The sequence below is a fragment of the Bos taurus genome, chromosome 19 (genome assembly GCF_002263795.3).
Source record: "Bos taurus isolate L1 Dominette 01449 registration number 42190680 breed Hereford chromosome 19, ARS-UCD2.0, whole genome shotgun sequence".
NCBI classification, from domain to species: domain Eukaryota; kingdom Metazoa; phylum Chordata; class Mammalia; order Artiodactyla; family Bovidae; genus Bos; species Bos taurus.
In genome coordinates this window covers 18,439,026-18,459,386 of record NC_037346.1, presented here as the reverse complement: position 1 = coordinate 18,459,386, position 20,361 = coordinate 18,439,026, and the positions used below count along the sequence as shown (strand labels likewise).

Below are 20,361 nucleotides of genomic sequence, written 5' to 3'. Positions count from 1 at the left end.
GGGGAGGGTTCCTGGCCCGTCTAGTGGTTAGGACTCTGTGCTTCCTCTGAGAGGGCACAGGTTTGATCCCTGGTTAGGGAATTAAGATCCTGCAAGCCAAACAACAAACAAAAATGTGGGCTGTGTCCCAGTTGAGTTCTAAGTAAAGCTGCTGCACCACTTCCCGACTCCGGTCACACAGAAGAATCACTTAACGTTTAAAAAATGTCAGCACCACCTCCTACGCCAAGACCAGTTGGATCTGAATTGCTGGGTGTTGGGAGGGACCCAGGCCCTGGTATCTTTGTTTTCCTTCTGTTCCTCAGGTGATTCTGTTAAGTGTCCAGAGAACTACTAGCCAGCTCCACACTCACAAGTCAGCAATTTCCTCCAGCCCTTCCTTCAGGACCTGACGGAGGAGACGGGGCCGTTTGCTGCTGACAGCCTTTCACTTCCAGGATATTCTCTGCTGCTCACTGTCACTTTTGATCCTCACTTTACAGACAGAGGACCGAGGCTCAGGAGACTCCCCAGAGGACACACAGCAAGGATGCGGCCAAGCTGGGGTATAGACATGCAGTTTCTGACTCCAAGGCCAGTGCTTTCTGTAATTGCTATTTATAGTAAGCATATGTCGTTAGACCCAGATGTGGTCATCACAGCCTCCTGAGGTGGGTGGGTAAACGCCACTGTCTCACGGAGAAGGTGTCTGCCCCCTGGGGAGACGGGGTGGTTGGCCCCTACTCCCCCAAATGCCGAGTGTGTACGTGGCCAGCTTAGATCCACAGTCTGCCCCCATCAGCCTGCATGCTGCCGAGGATCCCAGTTCTGAGCAGGGCAGGGTTTAACCCTATTTGCAGACCTCGCAAAAGGCATGGCCCAGGTCTCACAGCTGGGGGGTGGCGGAGGCCCACCGGTCCCTGCTCCTTGCCGGCAGGCTGACACAGAGCCTGTGTGGGGTTTGCTCATGGGGCCCTGCTCTGAGCTGGCGGCCCTCGGGGTCAGGATGCCTGCTGGGGGTGCCTCCCTGCCCCTCCCTTGTTCCTGCAGAGCTGGACTCCCGGAGCCTGGCCTGAGAGCTGCCTGGGCAAGCTGCCAGTGCAGGGAAGTAGCGGGCAGGCACAGTGTTGGCTCCAGGAAGTGTCTCTGTTCCTGGGCCGGTCTGCAGGACTGGAGGGCCTGGACATAACAGCAGAGATGAGAGCTGAGGGCTAAGCACGCCTCCCGCCAGCCCCCCCAGGCTCAGCTGCTCCGGGCCGGGGCCGTGCCTTCCCTTGCTGGGCCTGGGCTCTCTCCTCCGTCTGGCTCCCGCCCTCCTCCCCACCAGCTCTGTGCTGCCAAGTACACGCTCTCGGCGGCAACGACATCCATTTAACCTGCTTCCCAGAAGACAGCATGGTTACGCGGGCCGGCTCAGCCAGCACCATGGTGGGAGATGGGGAGGGGGCCCCCTCAGCTTGGTCTTCTCTTGCCCATATTTCTTAGGGATCTGGGTGTGTGTCGGGGGGGTGGCCCTAAGCAACCTTGCTTACCTGGATCAGAAGTAACCTCAGCTCAACTGGAAGCCTTGAGCAGCCACACTAAAGACAGAACTTTGAGATCCTGGAGTTGGTGGGTGTTTGTATTAGGGGCAATCATTTAGCCTGAGGCTGAGGGTAAAGCTAGCTTCCCTAAGTAGCTCAGTTGGTAAAGAATCCACCTGCAATGCAGGAGACCCCGGTTCAATTCTTGGGCCGGGAAGATCCCCTGGAGAAGGGACAGGCTACCCACTCCAGTCTTCTTGGGCTTCCCTAGTGGCTCAGTTGGTAAAGAATCCGCCTGCATTGCAGGAGACCTGGGTGCGATCCCTGGGTTGGGAAGATCCCCTGGAAAAGGGAACAGCTACCCACTCCAGTGTTCTGGCCTAGAGAATTCCATGGACTGTATAGTCCATGGGGTTGCAAAGAGTCAGACATGACTAAGTGACTTTCACTTGGGTAAAGCTGCCTCCCCTGAGCCTGTTGCTGCGTTTGTTTTTTTTTTAATGTTTATTTTTTTGGCTGCATTCTATCCCTGACAAGGGATCAAACCTGGGCTCCCTACTTTGGGAACCCAGAGTCATAGCCACTTCACTACCAGGGAAGGCCCACCGCGTTCCTTTAATAGCCATAATAGAACGCTCTAGCCATATTCTGAACGCACAAGTTGTGGTTCCTTCTCCCCTCCCCAGATACTTCACTGGGGAACCTGGGGAGGTGTCAGCGTGGAGAGCGTGTTCATTTCATGCCAGCTGTGCTGTGCTGCTCAGGAAGCGAGTGTAGGTCTTCAGGCATTGCATAGTGTCTTCTGTTTGTGATCTCTACAAAGATGACCTTTCCTGCAATCTCCTCTCTGGCCCTCCTGCCCTGGCCAGACCCTGTTAGGATGGTGGTTCTGAACCGAGAAGCTGGCCCCTTTGCGCCTCTTGTCTGGCCCTCGAGGCCCAGGGAGGCATCCTCCCCCTCATTGGGGTTCATCCTACAAGTCCAGATGCCGTCAGCTCCAGGGCCTCCCTCTGGGCCAGAGCTCGTCCCTCCCCACCAGCCTCCTTGGGGTGCAGATGGACGGCCCAGCACAGTCAGGAATAGCCCTCTGTTTGCCTTGGCTGGTGGGGAAGAGATTACTGCTCACTTTCTGTTTTGACTCTTATATTTAGCTAACACACAGAGCCTGTGAGATCGCAGAAAAGCAGCCTTGGGTCTTGAATGAGTCTGGGGCCCGTCCCTGATGGCCTGGCGCCTGTTGAGTGGAGGTGTCTGAAGTAGGCATGAGTGATAACACTGCCTTCTGGGTACATGGAGAGAGGTGAGGACCATCTGTCGATTTTCCTGATCCAAGGTCCTCTGCCCTTTCATGTTTTCCTGTGGGGGTTACTCCTCCCAACCCCTGAGGTTTGCATGGGGCCAGCCCCATCCCCTGGCTTTAGAGGCTGGCATGTGTCCCAGCTGGAAACTGAGCTGCCCTCCTTGGGATTTCTGCAGCAGCCATGGGGAAAGAGGCATTCACTTTTCATGGGAGTTGCTGGGTTGACGGAACTTCTGGTGACCACTCTCGTTCTTCACTTGAGGACGAAGCCAACAAAAAGGAAAGAAGCAAGAAGTGGGAAAAGTATGCTGTCCAGATACCAGTAAGCCGCTGGACCCAGCCATGCCTGAAACTGACCACATCTCTGGACTAATCTGATTATATGAGCCAATGAATGCGTTTCATTTTTTGTAAAACTATCCTGAGCTGTGTTTCTGTCATAGAAAGGGTCCTAAGAAAACTATATTTTTCTTTGGTCTCATTAAAAAAAAATCAACCTTAAGGTATACTTTACATGCAGCCATTTTAAAATGTCCAGTTCATACATTTTTTCAAATGTGTACACCCCGTAACTACTACCGCAGTCGAGCTGTAGAACATTTAAAGTTCCCCATTCCCCTTTATGGTGAGTTCTCCTGACCCCAACCAGCCACTGACCTGCCTTTGTCCTCGAGATTTATTCAGTCTTCTCTTGGTTCAGGCCCCTGGAGGTTGAGGAGAGCATTTCCTCGATGCTCAGATTATGGATCAACCTGGGTCATTTCTCCTGGTCCAACTGTGCTGAAGCCAGATGCACCTCAGTTTTGTGGTTCAATACAGCCTTCTCTTCGTTTGAGCCAGCTCACCACAGAAGAGAGTCCTGGCTGATGCAGCTTATCCACCGCACCCTTCAGTAAGCTCCGCCCAAGAACCTCCAGGCAAAACCAACTAATGGTCAGTCCAGCTCACCTCCTGGGAGCCAGACACTAGCAAGCGCTTTACACGCATTATCTCAAGTCTTCTCAGCAACCCTCGGGAGGTGCTGTTAGCCCCACTTCACTGGGCTGTGGGTGTGTTGCATACCTCTGCACCTCCTCTGTCCACCAGGTTCCTGACTTCTTGTCCCACAGCTGAAGCTGACCCCTCCCAGACCACATGCCAGGGTAAGGGGGCTGGATCCCGAATGGCCAAAGAGGCTGAAGAACTCAAGCCATACACGTGGAGGGAGTTCGTTTTCGGGACAAACTTTGAGCCGTAGCTTAAGCACCTTCGGCAGGAAAGAGCTCAGGAGGCCCTGTCGTCAGTAACCTAGCACACCTTTCAGATCTTGTGGTCACAAAATACCTTGCCTAACCTGCTGGTTCTTCCCACAGATCAAAGAAGTAGAAATGAAGAATAAGTAATTACCAGGTGACCAGATCTCTTCCCCAGCTTCCCCTTCAGTAATCTCATGAACAAATGGTGGGAACAAGATAGCATCTAACAAGAAAGATCACAAGAAGTCGACAAGCCTGCACACAGCTGGGGATCATGACACCTCTGACCCCCTCCATCCGTGATTAACTGAGCTGACTTCTCTTTTCCCCCTTAGAAACTTCCATGGCCACGCAGACTCTTCAGAGCTGGTTTTGGCGGAACACCTGAGTATACCATCTCCCCAGACTGCCGGCATTCCGATTAAAAGGAACTTTGCTTTCTATCAACAACTGCTTCTTGGGTGTTGATTTCCAAGCAGCTGGACTGAGTTTGGAAACAGCAGATGAGACAGGAGGATAAATTCCTTCATCCTCCATCCCTTGGACCACTTGAGGCACATTTTCCAGATGGGGTTTGTTGTACAGTGGTTACACGTCACCTTGCTTTGCTTCCTGTTCTCCCCGACCTCCTTTCTCTTATCCCTCCCTCTAGCTGCCCTGGAATTCCACTTCCAAGTTAATGTATCAGCCCTTAATCCCTTGCCAGAGGGCCCACTCTTGAGGGAACTTAGCAGTCTGACGCCTGGGTCTGCACTTCATGGCCTCAGTGAATGCTGACCAAGAGGACAGATACACGATGGATCACGGCCATGGGGTTGGGGACTGAGGAGGGAATACGGATAGTGCCAAATTCACCATCAGAGGTACCAGTGATAAAGGTGTCCCCATCATCTCTCCTGTTCCATTCACTGGGTCTAATCAGTCAAATCCTGACTCCATGCTATAGGTCAGAGACTGTGGCATCCCCCACTAACCTGTGTCCAGTACGAAACAGTGCACACTCCTTATCCATCACTTGCGGGGTATGTGATGCTGGAAGGTGCTCAGCCTCTCTGAGTTGCCTTCCCCATCTGTACAGTGGGGATAAGACTGGGCTCACCACCTGAAACTGTGGAGATGCCTAATGGACACGAGGTTTGTGCTTAAAGCAGAGTACGGGGAGGGCATCGTGGAGGCTACCTGTCCAATAGTGATCCTGCTCTCTTTTGAGAAGCACCCCTCCTTCCTTCTGTCCCTACTGGGTAAATAGGGCTGTCCCACCCCTACTGCCAGATCCAGGCCAATCCACACATCTCTACTGACCACAAGATTGGATCAGGCCTGGGCATGAGACCCAAGTCAGACCAGTCCCTGCCACAGTTCCCTGAAGTTTCTGGAACAATGAAAGAGGTGTTTGCTCTTTGCTTTTAGCCTGGAGCTACCTGAGGCCATTTTTTATTATTTGGACATGTGAGAATGAACGTCAGTGCGGTGACGTCAGAAGATAGCAACGCCAAGAGATGGAGCAGGATGCAAACTTCTGGTGATGGCCTTGGAGCTCCCAGATCTACCATGCCAGCAGCTAGGGAACCCCTGGTATTTTTAGAAATTAAAACATAGGCAAAAATTTTCCATTTCAGTTGCCTAAGCCAGTTCAAGTTGCATTTCTGTTACTTAAAACTGAAATGGTCTTGGGTCTTACCTTGTGGGCCAATGATGAAGAATCCACCTGCCAATTTAGGGGACATGGGTTCGATCCCTGGTCCGGAAAGATCCCACATGCCACAGGGTAACTAAGCCCACCCTCTAGAGCCCATGCTTCTTTTGTTGAAGAAGCATGTTTGCTTCTGTAACAAGAAGCTTGTTTGCAGGCAACGGTGAAGAGCCTGCGACTAGAAAAAGCCTGAGCCCAAGCAACAAAGCGCTCCTGCACCTCATTAGAGACCCAGCGCAGCCAAAAATAATTTCTTAAAAAACTGAAATGCTCTTGACCAATACTATAGGTTCTTTATAAATGATCACTGCCGTTATTGCAATTAATAATATTATTATAAACACATTCCTAGGAAGATGCAGCCTTGGGCACACATAGGCCAGGCTCCCCCAGTGTCACTGCTGCTCGCCACACATTATACTAACCCTGGATATGAGCTCCCCAAGGGCGGGGGATTCATGTTTGCTACTGATATATCTCAGGTGCCTGGTGTCTGCACAAGGTAGGTGATTCATAGACACCCACTCAATGAACAAATGGAGTTGGCCCACATCCCCCTGGCCCCCAGGCCTGGCTTCACGTTTTGCCCTCTGTCCTTGGCTGTCATCTGAACCCACTGGGGTGTTCTGCAGGAGTCTGTCTTGGCAAACTGATCTGTTTGCACAGTGTCCTTCCTAGGCTCTCACTCATCCCTTCATCTGCTCACGTACTCAAGTTTCCAAAATCTTCCTTTATTAGAAATGTCCATTATGGATCACAGCTTTCACAAAAATTAACTCAAAGTGAATCAAACACTTAAATGCAAAACTGGAAACCATAAAACTCTTAGAAGAAAACACATAGGGACAAAGTTCCTTGACACGGGTCTTGGCAATGATTTTTTTAGATACGAGACCTGAAACACAAGCATCAAAATAAAACCAAGTGGGACTATATCACACTGAAATGCTTCTGCACAACAAAAGAAATAATGAAAAGACAACCTATGAAATGGGAAAAAGTATTTGCAAACCATATTATCTGGAAGGCGTTAATATTCAAAATATATCAAGAACTACAAGTCCATAGCAAAGTAGTAATGATGCTGCTGCTGCTATAATTAACACAGGACCTGAATAAACACTTCTTTAAGAAGTGGCCAACAGGTACATGAAAAGATGCTCAACATCACTAATCATGAGGGAAATGAAAAAACCACAGTGAGATATCACCTCACACCTGTTACCATGACAATTATCAAAAGACTGATAAGTGGAGAAGCGGGAACCCTTGTGCACTGTCAGTGGGAATGTAAATTGGTGTAACCACTATAGAAAACAGCATGGAGATTCCTCAAAAAATTAGAACTACCATATGTAGAACTTCCATATGACCCAGCAATTCCACTTCTGGAAATACATCTAAAGCAAATGAAAACACTATGTCAAAGAGGGATCTACCCCCATGTTCGTAGCAGCAGCATTTACAACAGCCAAGACATGCCAACAAACTAGGTTCATTGACAGATGAATGGATAAAGACACTGGCATGCCCACACACAATTATATACATGCATGCAGTGGAATATTAGTCATAAAAAGGAAATGCTGCCATTTGTGACAACATGAATAGACCTTGAGGGCAATATGCCAGGCAAAACTGGTCAGATAAACACTATATGACATCACATATATATGTGTGTGTGCAGCCTAAAACAACATACAAAAGGCCAAATGCATAGAAAAAAAGATTTGTCATCTGTGCAAGGGTTGGGTGCTGTGGGGAGGAGGAAACTGGAGGCAGTCAGTGAGAAGTACACACTTTGAGTTATAAGACAAATATCTAAGGATATACTATAGAACATGATGGCTATAGCTAACGCCACTGCATGGTATATTTGAAAGTTGTTAGGAGATGGGCTTCCCAGGCGGCGCAGTGGTAAAGAATCCACCTATCAATGCAGGAGACGCAAGAGACTTGGATTCAATCCCTGGGTCAGAAAAATCCCGTGGAGTAGGAAATAGCCATCCACTCCAGTATTTTTGTTTGTTTTGATAGGTAAGAAGTGGATTTATTCAGAGAGAAACACACTGCGCAGACGGAGTGTGGGCCATCGCAGAGGGTGCCAGTCCGGGACTCTTGCCTAAGAAATCCCGTGGACAGAGGAGCCTGGTGGGCTACAGTCCACATGGTTGCAAACAGTTGGACATGACTGAGCACACACGAGACAAGAAACTTAACACAATATTGTAAATCAACTAGACTTCAGTTTTTTTTTAAAAGTAGATCATAAGAGTCACAAGGAAGAAAAACTTCATCTTTTTATTTTACCTACATAAAATGACAGAGGGAATTCCCGGGTGATCCAGTGGTTAGGACTCCACGATTCCACTGCAGGGGGCGTAGGTTTGATCCCTGGTCGGGGTCTCGCGTGCCATGGGAACCAGGGAGAGATGCAAAGTGAACAGTGCTTTGCCTGCCTTCTATTCTAATAGAATAGGGAGCTTCTATTCTAATGGAGATAGATGTATGTTGACAATTTTGGTACCATTAGGTTATTTTAGGCATTTGGATAATTTTCTGGTATTCTTCTACAGGCCAGATAATGAAATTAAAGAGTGTATTTTGGTTTTAAGCTAAACTGGGACTAAGCTGTAAGCTATCTTCAAAGAAGGTGGAAAGAGGGGCCGAGTCCCTACTGAAAGGACGCACGGCAAATGGAGCAGGTCTAAAACTCACACCCAGGTCTGCTGCGTCACGTGTGGCGCTGGTCTGGAGGCAGGGTGGTGGAGCAGAGAGGGTTTGGGTCTGAGAACTGGCGATCTGGACTTGAATCTAGGAGCTGCCGTTTATAAGCAGTGGGACTTGGGCAACAACGCCCCACCATCTCCTCTGCCGGTTCATACCCCACCTTGGTAAAGTTTTTTACACTGTTCCTGTTATTGACATTCACATCCTCTTCTGCTCCACAATCAAGTCTTTATTGCTTTCTCCACAGGTCGACTCAAAAGATGAAAAGCCTTGAAATAGCATTTATGTGACTACAATTCTTAAATATCATTTATTGTAAACACCTCCTTTTAACTGAAGCTAGTTGAACTGAGACTTGTGTTTGGTCATGTTTTGTTGAACTGGATGAGATGTATCCCCAGGCCTCTGGGACAGAGCTCCCCCTGGGCCTGTTTCTTGGGCCTATGACCCAGGGCCTGTGTTCAGAAGGGCCCTATGCTTGGTTTGATGCTTTGCTGTTGCTATCTTGAAATTCTAGATACTTTTGAGCACAAGGTCCCACAATTCTGTGGCCAGTCCTAAGCTCACAACCTTGATGCTAGAGGCCAAAGTGGTCTGAGAAACTCCCTTGTTGCACACCTTCCTTTGGGAGGAAAGCAAGGACCTTAGGCAGGCCCTGAAGTAGCCAGGAAAAATTAAAGTGATACGCTGTGGACCTGAGTGATAGCTTGTGAGTGTGCTCCATGTGGCGATGTCAGGCTGCCCTGCTTCAAGTTCCCTCTTAAACAGTGGCTGAAAGGTCGGTGAACCGTAGGCTGCACGAAGGAGGTAGGGCTGTCCTCATGAGGGCATCAGGGCTGAATGGTCTGCCCAAGGTCCCACAGCTTATAAACGGCAGGTCCTAGGTTCAAGACCAGGTCACCAGTTGTCAGACCCAAACCCTCTCTGCTCCACCAGGCTGCCTCCAGACCAGTGCCACACGTGATGCAGCAGACCTGGGTATGAGTTCTAGACCTGTTCCCAGAGCTGTGTGTCCTTTTGGCAGGGACTTGCCCTCTCTGAACACTTAGCCCAGAGCCTGAGGGAGTGGATAAACTCCCTTTCAAACAATCACTATGTAACTAATGAAGAGAAAAGCACTTCTGCTATAGACAGACTTCAGCTAATGAAAGCAGAAGGAATGAAATACGATACCACTTGGCAGCCCCTGACGGACTGTTTGAATGGCAGCTAGCATGTTAAAAGCAAATCAGATACCATGGACCTCCTGATAAAAGATCTCAACACCACCTTGCCAATCTCAACACAGTTTTGCCAAAAAACAAAACAAACGAATCAGATCTGCTTCTAATAACCAGGAGAACAAAGGATAGAAGAACACGTCCAACTGCACCACAGGGCAGCAATCAGCAAAGCCCAGATGGAATGAAATGCAACCAGATAAACAACTAGTTTCTTCCAACAAATGAAACAAAACACTTGGCCCAAAAAACTCAAAAGACATACTGACCAATTATACCTTCTTCGGATTGAAATGTAAATAAACTGTAAAAAGATAACTATGTCACAACTGGAAATGTGAATATTGGCTCTTTGATAATATTAGGAAGTGCTAGTCGCTCAGTCATGTTCAACTATTTGTGACTCCGTGGACTGTAGCCTGCCATGGAAATTCTGTCCATGGAATTCTCCAGACAAGAATACTGGAGTGGGTTGCCATTCCCTTCTCCAGGGGATCTTCTTGACACAGAGATTGAACCTGGTTCTCCCACCTTGCAGGCAGATTTTTTACCATCTGGGAACCTCTAACAATATCAGGAATTATTAATTTGGGGGGCGTGATCCTGGTGCTATGATTATGGTTTATTTGTAAGGAAGGGTCCTTTTAGAGAAACACACTGACATATTTATGGATGAATGGATGTCATGCCTGGGATCTGCTTCAAAGTCATACAGGAAGAGAGATGTGGATGGGGAGGTGGGTCTAGATGAGGCAAGATGAGCCACTGGTTGATGACTGTCACAGCTGAATTATAGAGATATGGGGGATTGTTATATTTTTATTGTCTCTGGTTTTGTGTATAGTTTTCAGTTTTTAAAAAGTTCCTCCCGCCTACGTGAGAGGCCAGTGGTGGCCAGGGCTGAGGGTGGGATGCCAGGGGAAAGACGGCCATGACTTCTCGGAGCAGGGCTGGGGGCTGACTAAGGGGACACCGGGTCCCCCCTCTCCCTGCCCACCTCCCATGGCCAGGCTGAGCCCTGGAATGTTGCAACCACTTGTGCCCAGGTTCAGACTTAAAGGGTGGCTTTTTTGGTGTTTAGATGAGCTCACAGAGTTGAGACACTGTAATTGCAGAACCCTGGTCCCTGCCCACAACCCACCTCTGACCTCCCCAGGGGACACCAGTTTCATATTCCAGGTACATCCTGGGCCACTTCAGGACATCTGGCCACGAGCACAGGCAGGAGCAGGCATGTGGGCACGCCCAGTCGCTCAGTGTCTGACTCTCTGCGACTCTATGAACTGCAACCCACCAGGCTTCTCTGTCCATGGGATTTGCCAGGCAAGAATACTGGAGTGGGTTGCCATTTCCTGCTCCAGGGGATCTTCCCAGCCCAGGGATCCAACCCACCTCTCTTTTGTCTCCTGCATTGGCAAGTGGATTCTTCACCACTAAGCCACCTGGGAAGCCAGCAGCTGGTGGGAGCTGGGGGTTATTCCCACATGTACTTCCTACAACATCCCTGGTGGTGGTAGTGTGGCCAGGCCAGGACCTGAGGACCTGGAAGGTCAGAGGCCCATGCTCAGGCCCACTGCCCAGGAATGCTCCCCGCAGAAAGTTGGTGCTGATCACCTTACTGCCTAATTTGCTGCATAACTTTGATAGGACACTTTCCCTCCCTGGGCCTTGGGTTCCCCATCAAAAAGAAGACTGCTCTGTATTTCTTGGTGGGCTGCTATTGACCTTCAGGATAGACAGTTTTCCCTAGTTTGCATTCCCAGGCCCTGGCCATTAAATGCCCATAGCAGTCCCTGTTACCGTGGCAACCAGAAAACACCCCACACATTTCCAACCACTCCTGGGTTGCAAACTGCTATATGTCTCTAAGACATCACCAGGCCCATAGTTCTGTGTTTCTAGAGAGTTCATGACAAACTGAGGAAGGGAGGGGCAGACACTGTTAGTGTGGCTTATGCTCTCACAGAGATGATATTTGGGTGGGTCCTGAAATACAACTAGGAGTTTGCAAACTGAGCAAGTGACAGCAGATGGTATGGGGGGAGCTGAGAACATTCTGGGTGACAGGATCAGCCCAGGCACAGCACAGAGGGATGCAAGCATGGAGTGTTTGGATGGCAGGGGTTCCCTATGACCTCTGGAAAACCATGCAAAGGAGATGGGGCATCATCCTGGGGGCAACAGGGAGCCAGCAAGGATTTTCAGACGGGGGCAGAAGCAGGTTTTTCCACCCTGATCCCTCTGGATGAAGAAATCACTGGATGCCTTCGTATGAATCAGGAGATTGTCCCTCTTCCTAGGAAGAACTCACGGGTCAAAACTGCCGAGGGTACAATTCCCTGGAATTTCTTGCCCCCTGGCACCCTGGTGGGAGAGAGATTTGGAGGTGACAGTAGAGGAGGGGCTGCTCACATTCTCAAATCATTGAAGAGGCCTGAGCAGGGAGCAAGAGTCAAAGTGTACGGGTGAGTGTGCGGGTGAGTATGCAAGTCTTCAGGGGAGTGTGATCAATGTGAGCGGGTGAACAGTGCTCATCTAACAAGTATACGGCAGGCACACAGCAGTGAGCAAGCACTGACCTGACGCTTGTCCTCACAGAGCGTGCAATCTAGTGGCTCTAGGGGAGGAGAGAGAAAGAGACAAGAAAGCAGAACCACATTCCTGCCCTGGCCACAGGACGGACCCGGGCAGCCGATCAGAACCTCCTTCTGACTCTTGGGCAGAGCGACACAGAGCCCCCCGCCGCCTCCTGCCCTTCATTCCTGCTCCCAGTCTGGCCACTTGGCCCTCTGGGGCTGTTTTGTTTCTTACCCCTGCCCAGGCCTATTTTCCAGCCTTCCCAGTGATTTCTGGTGCTCGTGTGGGTGGGTGTCTATCTGTGTGGATTTGGTTTTGGCTCTGAGATGACCGAAGCCAGAACAAGGGCGCTGTGAGCACAGATGAAGCTCTCTGGGAAACCCCTTCCCGTGACCCTCACGGAAGGGGACGTGGAGGCCTCCCGGCACCCCTCCCTGGCACACATGTCGTGCACACCCACACCCTCAGCACACTAACCCCCCTGAGCCAGCCAGCGTGCTGGCCTCACGGGGAGGAAATGCCAGCCGCGTTTCTCTAAGCCTCTGTCGGCCTCCCCAGGGACTCTCTACCGCCCAGCGCTTCCTCCGAGGCCGAGGCAGCGGGGTGGGCCTGGGCCGCCCCGGGCGGGCCTCCAGTGGGGGCCTGTGACTCAGGGCTCAGTCAGGCGGAGGCAGGATGTCGGCCCATTCACTGGGCCACGCGGAATCTCACTCTTCTATTTATAGGCTGCACAACTGCTGGCCCAGCCTGGTGGGAGGAAGTGGCCATGGCTGGCGAGTCAGGGGAATAGGGGCAGCTGTGCTGGAACCCGGATGAAGCCAGGCCTCACCGGCCACCTCCGCCCGCCTCGGAGGGGTGGTTTCCAGACTGGGAGTCAACTGGACTAGCTCTTCCACTCCGGAATGGTCAAGGCGGGGATGGGCCAGGAGATGAGCCCAGGGCCCCTGTGATCTATGAACCAAGCTATAGGAGGTGGTAGACACAGGGTGGCTTGACCTGTCATGAGCCTGGAAGGGTGGGCAGAGGTCAGGTGAAGGGAGTACCCAGAGGCCAGGCTTTCTGAAGTTCGAACCCCAGAAACTCATCCTATTCGTCCCATGCTGGGGTCCCAACTCACTTCGTCGGTCAAAGACCCCCATGCCCCTAGCTGCCATCTGCCCACGTGGCCAGGATGGCTCCTTGCTCTTAGGAAGCTGTGACTTGATACCTGCTATGAGCTGAAGCCTGTCACATACACTGCTACGTTCAATCTCACAAAGCCTTGTACCATAGGTATCAATAAGCCCATTTAACAGAAGTAAAGGTTCAGAATGGTTAAGGTACTTGCCTGGCTTTGAGCATGTGCGCAAGTGTGTATTAAATGTACAAAATGTGCAAAAGGGGGACTATGGAGCCCTGTCTGAGGGTGCCGTGAGGAGTGAAGGAGCTGATGCTGGCTGTTCTGTGCTGTCATCTGTTTATGACGCACCATCCACGAGGTTTATTTACTTTGTCCTCAGTTGAGCTTGGGCTTCCCCGGGGAAGGAAATGGCACCCCACACCAGTATTCTTGCCTGGAGACTCTCATGGACAGAGGAGCCTGGTGGGCTACAGTCCACCAGGTCACGAGGAATCAGAGCGACGAATACTTTCACTTTCACAGCTGAGCTTGCATCTATGATCACATCCTTTCGATGGGAGTCGATTTCCGGAGCAGGAGACCCTTCCAACTGAGCTTACTGGGGCCACTTCAGAGGAAACCAGCCAAGGGCCACAGTGGATGCTGCAGAGCTGCCCTCGCGCCTTCCTTGTGCCCCCAGGGCCTCCATTCTCGGTTCCTGCCTGAGCTCTGGATCTGGCCACTCCCTGCGGCTGCTGTGACCGCTGTCCTCAGCGACCCCGTGCACACTGCGTCCTGAGGATGCCTGAAGCAGCTGTGCGCTCGTTGTCGAAGGGCTCAGGCCAGGCAGGATGGGAAGGAGGTCTAAGGGAGGGGCTGGGTAGAGGGTATCAGGGTCAACAAGAGGTGGATTCTCACAGCCTTGATCCGAAGAGGGGCCTACCCAGCCTTAAATGTCTCATCTACCTCCCCAAACAAAGTTCTCAGCTTTGCTTTCACCCCACACACATCTGCTCCCAAGGTGATCAGCAAATCTCAGGGCCGTTTTCTGCATCTTGCAAACTTTGCAACCTCTGCCAGTCTCTGAAAAAAGTCACTGACCTTTTTCTTTCAAGCAGGATGCCATGAAGGCACATCCAAGGGCAGAGAGGGTTGGTTCTGTGGGGTGCTCTGAGCCTGAGGAGGAACTAGGGTGAAGGGAAGAGGCCTCCAGGGGTGAAGGTGTCAGGGAAGGAAAGGAGGCAAAGCTTGCAGATTATGGAAGAAGCTCTGGCTGGTTGAAGGCCTGAGGCTCAAGTCCAGGGCGAGGTGGGGAAGTAGGGGGAGGCTGGATGGAAGATCAGCTCTCTGGGGCCTGAGGTCAGGCTACACTTTCCTCTGAGCACAGGACTGAAGCCAGACAAGGGTCCAGGCAGGAGGCCATTTAGGAAGCTCCTCTGGCCTTGGGGGTTGAAGGGGTCGAAGGAGACAGGCTGGCGGCAGGTAGGCCAGTGAGACCCCAGCACGGTCTATCCTGGTGAGAGATGAGAATGGATGAACTTGGGAAGGGAAGAAGGGGGGCTGGGAGGGAGAGTGGTGATGTGAAGTTGACTGGCTTCACTGCCCCCCCATCCCCCCCATACTGATGAGGGTGGGGGTGACCGGAATGGGGAGGGGAGGAGCCCCTGATGAGCCTGAGACCCCGGTGGCAGGGCCAGCTGGACGGGTGCAGAGATGACATCATTTTTGTATACTTAACCCAAGGTAAACAGCGGTGGAAAAACCCAAGCAATCATTATCTGACTTGGTACCCGGCTGCCGGCTCCTTAACAACCGGTTTCCTGGGATTCTGCAGCGCCCTTGCAGAAGGGAGCCAGAACCAGGGGCTTCCCCTCCCTGGGTGCGGGCACTGTGGCTCGGGCCCCTTTGCCTGGGGCCTCATCCCTGGACTCATGCCCTACTTGTTCACAGAGCCTGGTTTGCTGAGGGGCCAGGCCGCAGGCCAGCCATTCGGGCGCAGTGGAGATCAAAAGTGAGTGTGGTCTGGGGATTTGATCCTAGTGACCAGCTGGGATTGAGAGCCCAGGAGTGCCGGGAAGTGGGGAGACGGGTGGGGGAGCTGTTTTGAAGCATTCAAGCAAAAGCTGGATGAATTTGAAGCCACCCTGGGGATCACCCAGTCTGACCCTTGATGTCACAGACAGGTAAACTGAGGCCCAGAGAAGTCACATGGATATCTAGAGTCATATACCTGGAGAGATGGGTGGGACTAAAACCCCGGTGTTCTGATATCAGTGATTCTGACGAATTCACTGAGAAACTGGCCAACTCAAGAATATAAACAGTTCCGGGGCTAAGACTCCATGTACCTGGGGTCAGGGAACTAGAGCAGCTCATATGCTGCAGCTAAGGCCTGGCACAATCAGATAAATAAAAATTATATATACACACACACACACATTTTTGGGGGGAAATAAAAAATAATTAAAACATGTAGACTAGCCTCCCTCTTCCCCTCAATACCCAGGCACGCACACATGTGGGTTCTCTAGAAGGTCAAAGAGGGAGAGAGAAATGCCTTCTTGCTGACTGGGTTCCAAGTGCTTCCCCCTCACCCCCAGAAGCCACCCTGCAAGCTAAATCTGGAGCAGGAGGCAAAGCTCCCTCCTTGTGGAAAGAGCCGGCAGTGCCCACAGTGGCCGGGCGGCCTCAGGGGCACCGGCCCTTTGCCATCACTCCCTGCAGTGGTTCTGGGCACGCCTGGCCCTCTCCACCCGCCCTCAATGGGAAGCCCCGGAGGTGGGGGAACCTGTCAAAAAGCACAGAGGCCCTGCAAGTCTCTGCAGGCTGCTCACACTCAGGGGCTCCAGGCCTTTCCAAAGGACCACTGCCCACCCCACAAAAGATCTGGTAGATTTTGTTCTCTGCCTTAAACAAGAGGGACGGCAAACAGCAGTACCCCTTTTGGAGAATGGATGCATATGTATGTTTGGCTGAGTGCCTGCGCTGTTCACCTGCAACCATCACACACTGTTAACTGGCTACACTCCAGTACAAAATAAAAAGCTAAAAAAAAAGTACCCCTTTCTCTAAAGTCAGCTGAACGAAACAGACAGTATGCAGGAAAGCAGGAAACCCAGCCCAACAACTTTCAACAGATCCGTAGACGCCCCTGGGCCTCAGTTTCCCCAGTTGTATTGACCCTTAAGTGAGCTTCACAACCCTGTGAGTCTGAATGACCATTTAATATGAATGCCTAACTCCAAGCCCCAAGCTCTACCCCAGCCATGTGAATCCCTCACATCTTTTTGACAGCCCCCCAAGAAGATGTCCAGCCTGCCTTCTCGGGTTATGTGCCAGGTCTCATCACGACCCCCGAACGATGTCCACATCCTAATCCAAAGAACCTGGAAATGTGTCACCTTAAATGGCAAAAGAGAATTCATAAATGTGATAAACTAAGGATCCTAAAATGAGATTATTTTGGATTATCTGGGTGAGCCCTATACAATCACAAGGGTCCTTATAATAGGGAAGTGGGAAAGCCTGAGTCCCAGAAGACAACGCAGTGACAGAGCAGAGGACAGAAGGCAGAGGTCAGAGTGATTTGAGGAAGAGGCCATGACCCAGGCGGGCAACCTCTGGAAGTCAGAAAGGCAAGCAAATGGATTCTTTCCTGGAAGGAACGTGACCCTGCCAATGCCTTAGGACTTCTGATCTCCAGCACTGTAAGAGAATAGATCTGGTTGAAGCTATTAAAACTAAGGTTGTGGTACTTGGCTACAGTAGCAACAGGAAAGGAATACTGCTGTAACCAGCTAACTACCAGGGACAGATGGCCACCTGCATTCATCGCAGGCCATCCTGGCTGTCTTCTGCCCCTTCTACCGGGCCACGGCCACTTCCTTGGCGACTCCTAGACAGCTGCCTCTGCTGGCTACAGTCTTCCAGAGGGTGTGTACATATTCAAAGCTTTTGGTGCATTTTTGTGCTCTGTTCTTAATTCCAGACCCATTTCTTTTATGCTCTGGATTTATCACCCACTTTACAAGGACAAATAAATTTAGGTAGAGATTCTGCTATTTGTAATTCTCCAGACTATGTCTTTCCATTAACATGTATGGTTGAAAAAAAAAAAAAGACTCCATTGTTTCCATTTTTAAAGCACCAAGCATATCCAAGCATATTCTCACCCTGATATTGCAGTGTGCCTGGCTCTTCCTGGTAATACTGGGAATTGGATTAAATGCTGTTTTTCCCTTCTAAAGTGAAAAGTTTCTAGGTCAAGCCCAAAACACAGTCATTTACTGAACCTCAGTTTTATTGTTGCTGGTGTTGTTTAGTAGCTAAGTTGTATCTGATTCTTTGTGACCCCAGAGACTGTAGCCTTCCAGGCTCTTCTGTTCATGGCATTTCCCAGGCAAGAAGACTGGAGTGGATTGCAATTTATTTCTCCAGGAGATCTTCCTGACCCAGGGATCAAACCCACGTCTCCTGCATTGGCACATGGATTCTTTATCACAGAGCCACCAGGGAAGCCTGAACCTCAGTTTACTTATCAGTAAATTGGAGCTATTAATAGTACTTTGTAGGATTTTCCTGGAGATGAAAGGAACCCAGCTCAGTGTCTGACACACAGTGTCTGTCTCAGCACTTTTGCGCTGTCCCATCCCTGGGGGACGGGTGGTGGGTGATGGGGTCTCCTGGCCCACATGTTGGCTCTTATCCCAGCAAGGCCTGCCCACATTCCCAGCCACCCAAGGCTAACTGTCTCTCTCAAGAACAACCCCCGGATTTGCCCCACCTTAAAAAGCCCTTGAGCTCTCAGAAGGACAACCACATAAGAGAACAGTACATTAGAGAAAATTGCTTGTCTAAAACAGACAAATAATTTTCATTTCATTCTTACTTCTGTGTTCTACTTTCTCTCTCTCCTTGCTGTTCCTTTTTCTACAGAAGCCAGGCATGAGGGTGATATTATTCCTATAAATTCTTCAGATGGATTACATAATAATCTAGACTGGAGACTTAAAAAAAGAAAGACAACTGCCTGGTAAATGGACACAAGTCTTTGCAACTGTTTAGAGCCAAAGCCCAGGCCACTCCTTAGCTCCTGCCACTCAGGAGCTGACTGGCCTCATTCTCGGGGTTCCCAAAGATAGTCATGGTTGCACATGCTTAGAGCTGCATGGTCCAACTTCCCCAGGTGATCAGAATCACCTGGGATGCTTATAAAAATGCAGATTCCTGGGCCCTATGCCAGATCTGAATCAGATTCTCCTGGAGGGAGACCTGCATATTTACAAATACACAGTATACATTTAACAAGTAGCCACAGGCACTTCTTAACATCAGGAAAATATGACCAGCACTGTTATAGATGGAGAAAACTTGAGTAATTTTCAAACTTGGCTGCAAATTAAGAGTCTCCTGGGGACCTTTAAAAGCCCCCAATGCTCGGTTAAATCAGAAGCGTCATCACCTTGAATCATGTGCAGGAGTCATGGGGAAGACCTCTGACTATGTGCATGTGGGCCAAGACTGCAGGGTTCTAACACTGGCTTTGCCACGAACCCATTGAGCAGCATCTCTAGTCCTGAGCTTCACACATGCAAAATGAGGGACATGGACTAGCCCACAGAGAAAACACTTCCTGTCACATGTATCAGTCTGACTGATTGGAGGTGGCTGCTTGCAATATTGAGGAGGATTCCAGGGTTCAGACTGGGCTAAACAGAAAACAGTGGCTCAGTTAGTGATGTCTGCCACAGGTGCAGATTAGAGGGCGATGGCTTGTGTGTCAAGAATTTGCTATCTCTGGACTAGATCATCTATAAGGTTCCCTCTGAGCCTCAACGACATAATAATAATGCCAATAGCACCACACTGATTGTGAAGAATAACTGAGATAGTCTATGCAAATATCTTGTAGCCTATAAAGTGCTATACAGATGTTAGTCATTATGATAATAGTTATTATTTTAGTTCTAGGATGCTATTCCTTTGACACTTTTTAAGGCAGAGTAATGAACAACAAGTGGCCTGTCTGGGTGGCAGTGAGATACTGGATTAGGAATCACATGGGGTTATATGAATGGACAAATTTGGAAAACTCAGCAGTGGCCACAGGACTGGAAAAGGGCAGTTTTCATTCCAATCCCAAAGAAAGGCAATGCCAAAGAATGTTCAAACTACCACATAATTACACTCATCTCACACGCTAGCAAAGTAATGCTCAAAATTCTCCAAGCCAGGCTTCAACAGTTTGTGAACTGTGAACTTCCAGATGTTGAAGCTGGATTTAGAAAAGGCAGAGGAACCAGAGATCTAATTGCCAACATCTGCTGGATCATCAAAAAAGCAAGAGAATTCCAGAAAAACATCTACTTCTGCTTTATTGACTACACCAAAGCCCTTGACGATGTGGATCACAACAAACTGGAAAATTCTGAAAGAGATGGGAATACCAGACTGCCTTACCTGCCTCCTGAGAAATCTGTATGCAGGTCAAAAAGCAACAGTTAGAACCAGACATGGAACAACGAACTGGTTCCAAATTGGGAAAGGAGTACATCAAGGCTATATACTGTCACCCTACTTATTTAACTTATGTGTCTGCATATAAATATGCATCATGCAAAATGCCAGGCTGGATAAAGCACAAGCTCAAATCAAGATTGCTGGGAGAAGTATCAATAACCTCAGATATGCAGATACCACCATCCTTATGGACAGAAAGCAAAGAGGAACTAAAGAGCCTCTTGATGAAAGTGAAAGAGAAGAGTGAAAAAGCTGGCTTAAAACTCAACATTCAAAAAACTAAGATGATGGCACTTGTCCCATCACTTCATGGCAAATAGATGGAGAAACAATGATGACAGCAGCCATGAAATTAAAAGATGCTGGCTCCTTGGAAGAAAAGCTATGACAAACCTAGACAGCATATTAAGAAGCAGAGACATTACTTTACCAACAAAGGTCCATATAGTCAAAGCTAAGGTTTTTCCAGTAGTCATTTATGGATGT

The 20,361-nt window shown here is 49.8% G+C and overlaps 1 long non-coding RNA gene across 3 annotated transcripts in view; it reads right to left on the bottom strand.

Annotated features, from left to right (window-relative positions):
* The window catches only part of LOC132343021 (uncharacterized), a 168,328-nt gene that overhangs the window by 6,314 nt on the left and 141,653 nt on the right, over positions 1-20,361 (bottom strand). The gene's annotated exons all lie outside the window — the stretch shown is intronic.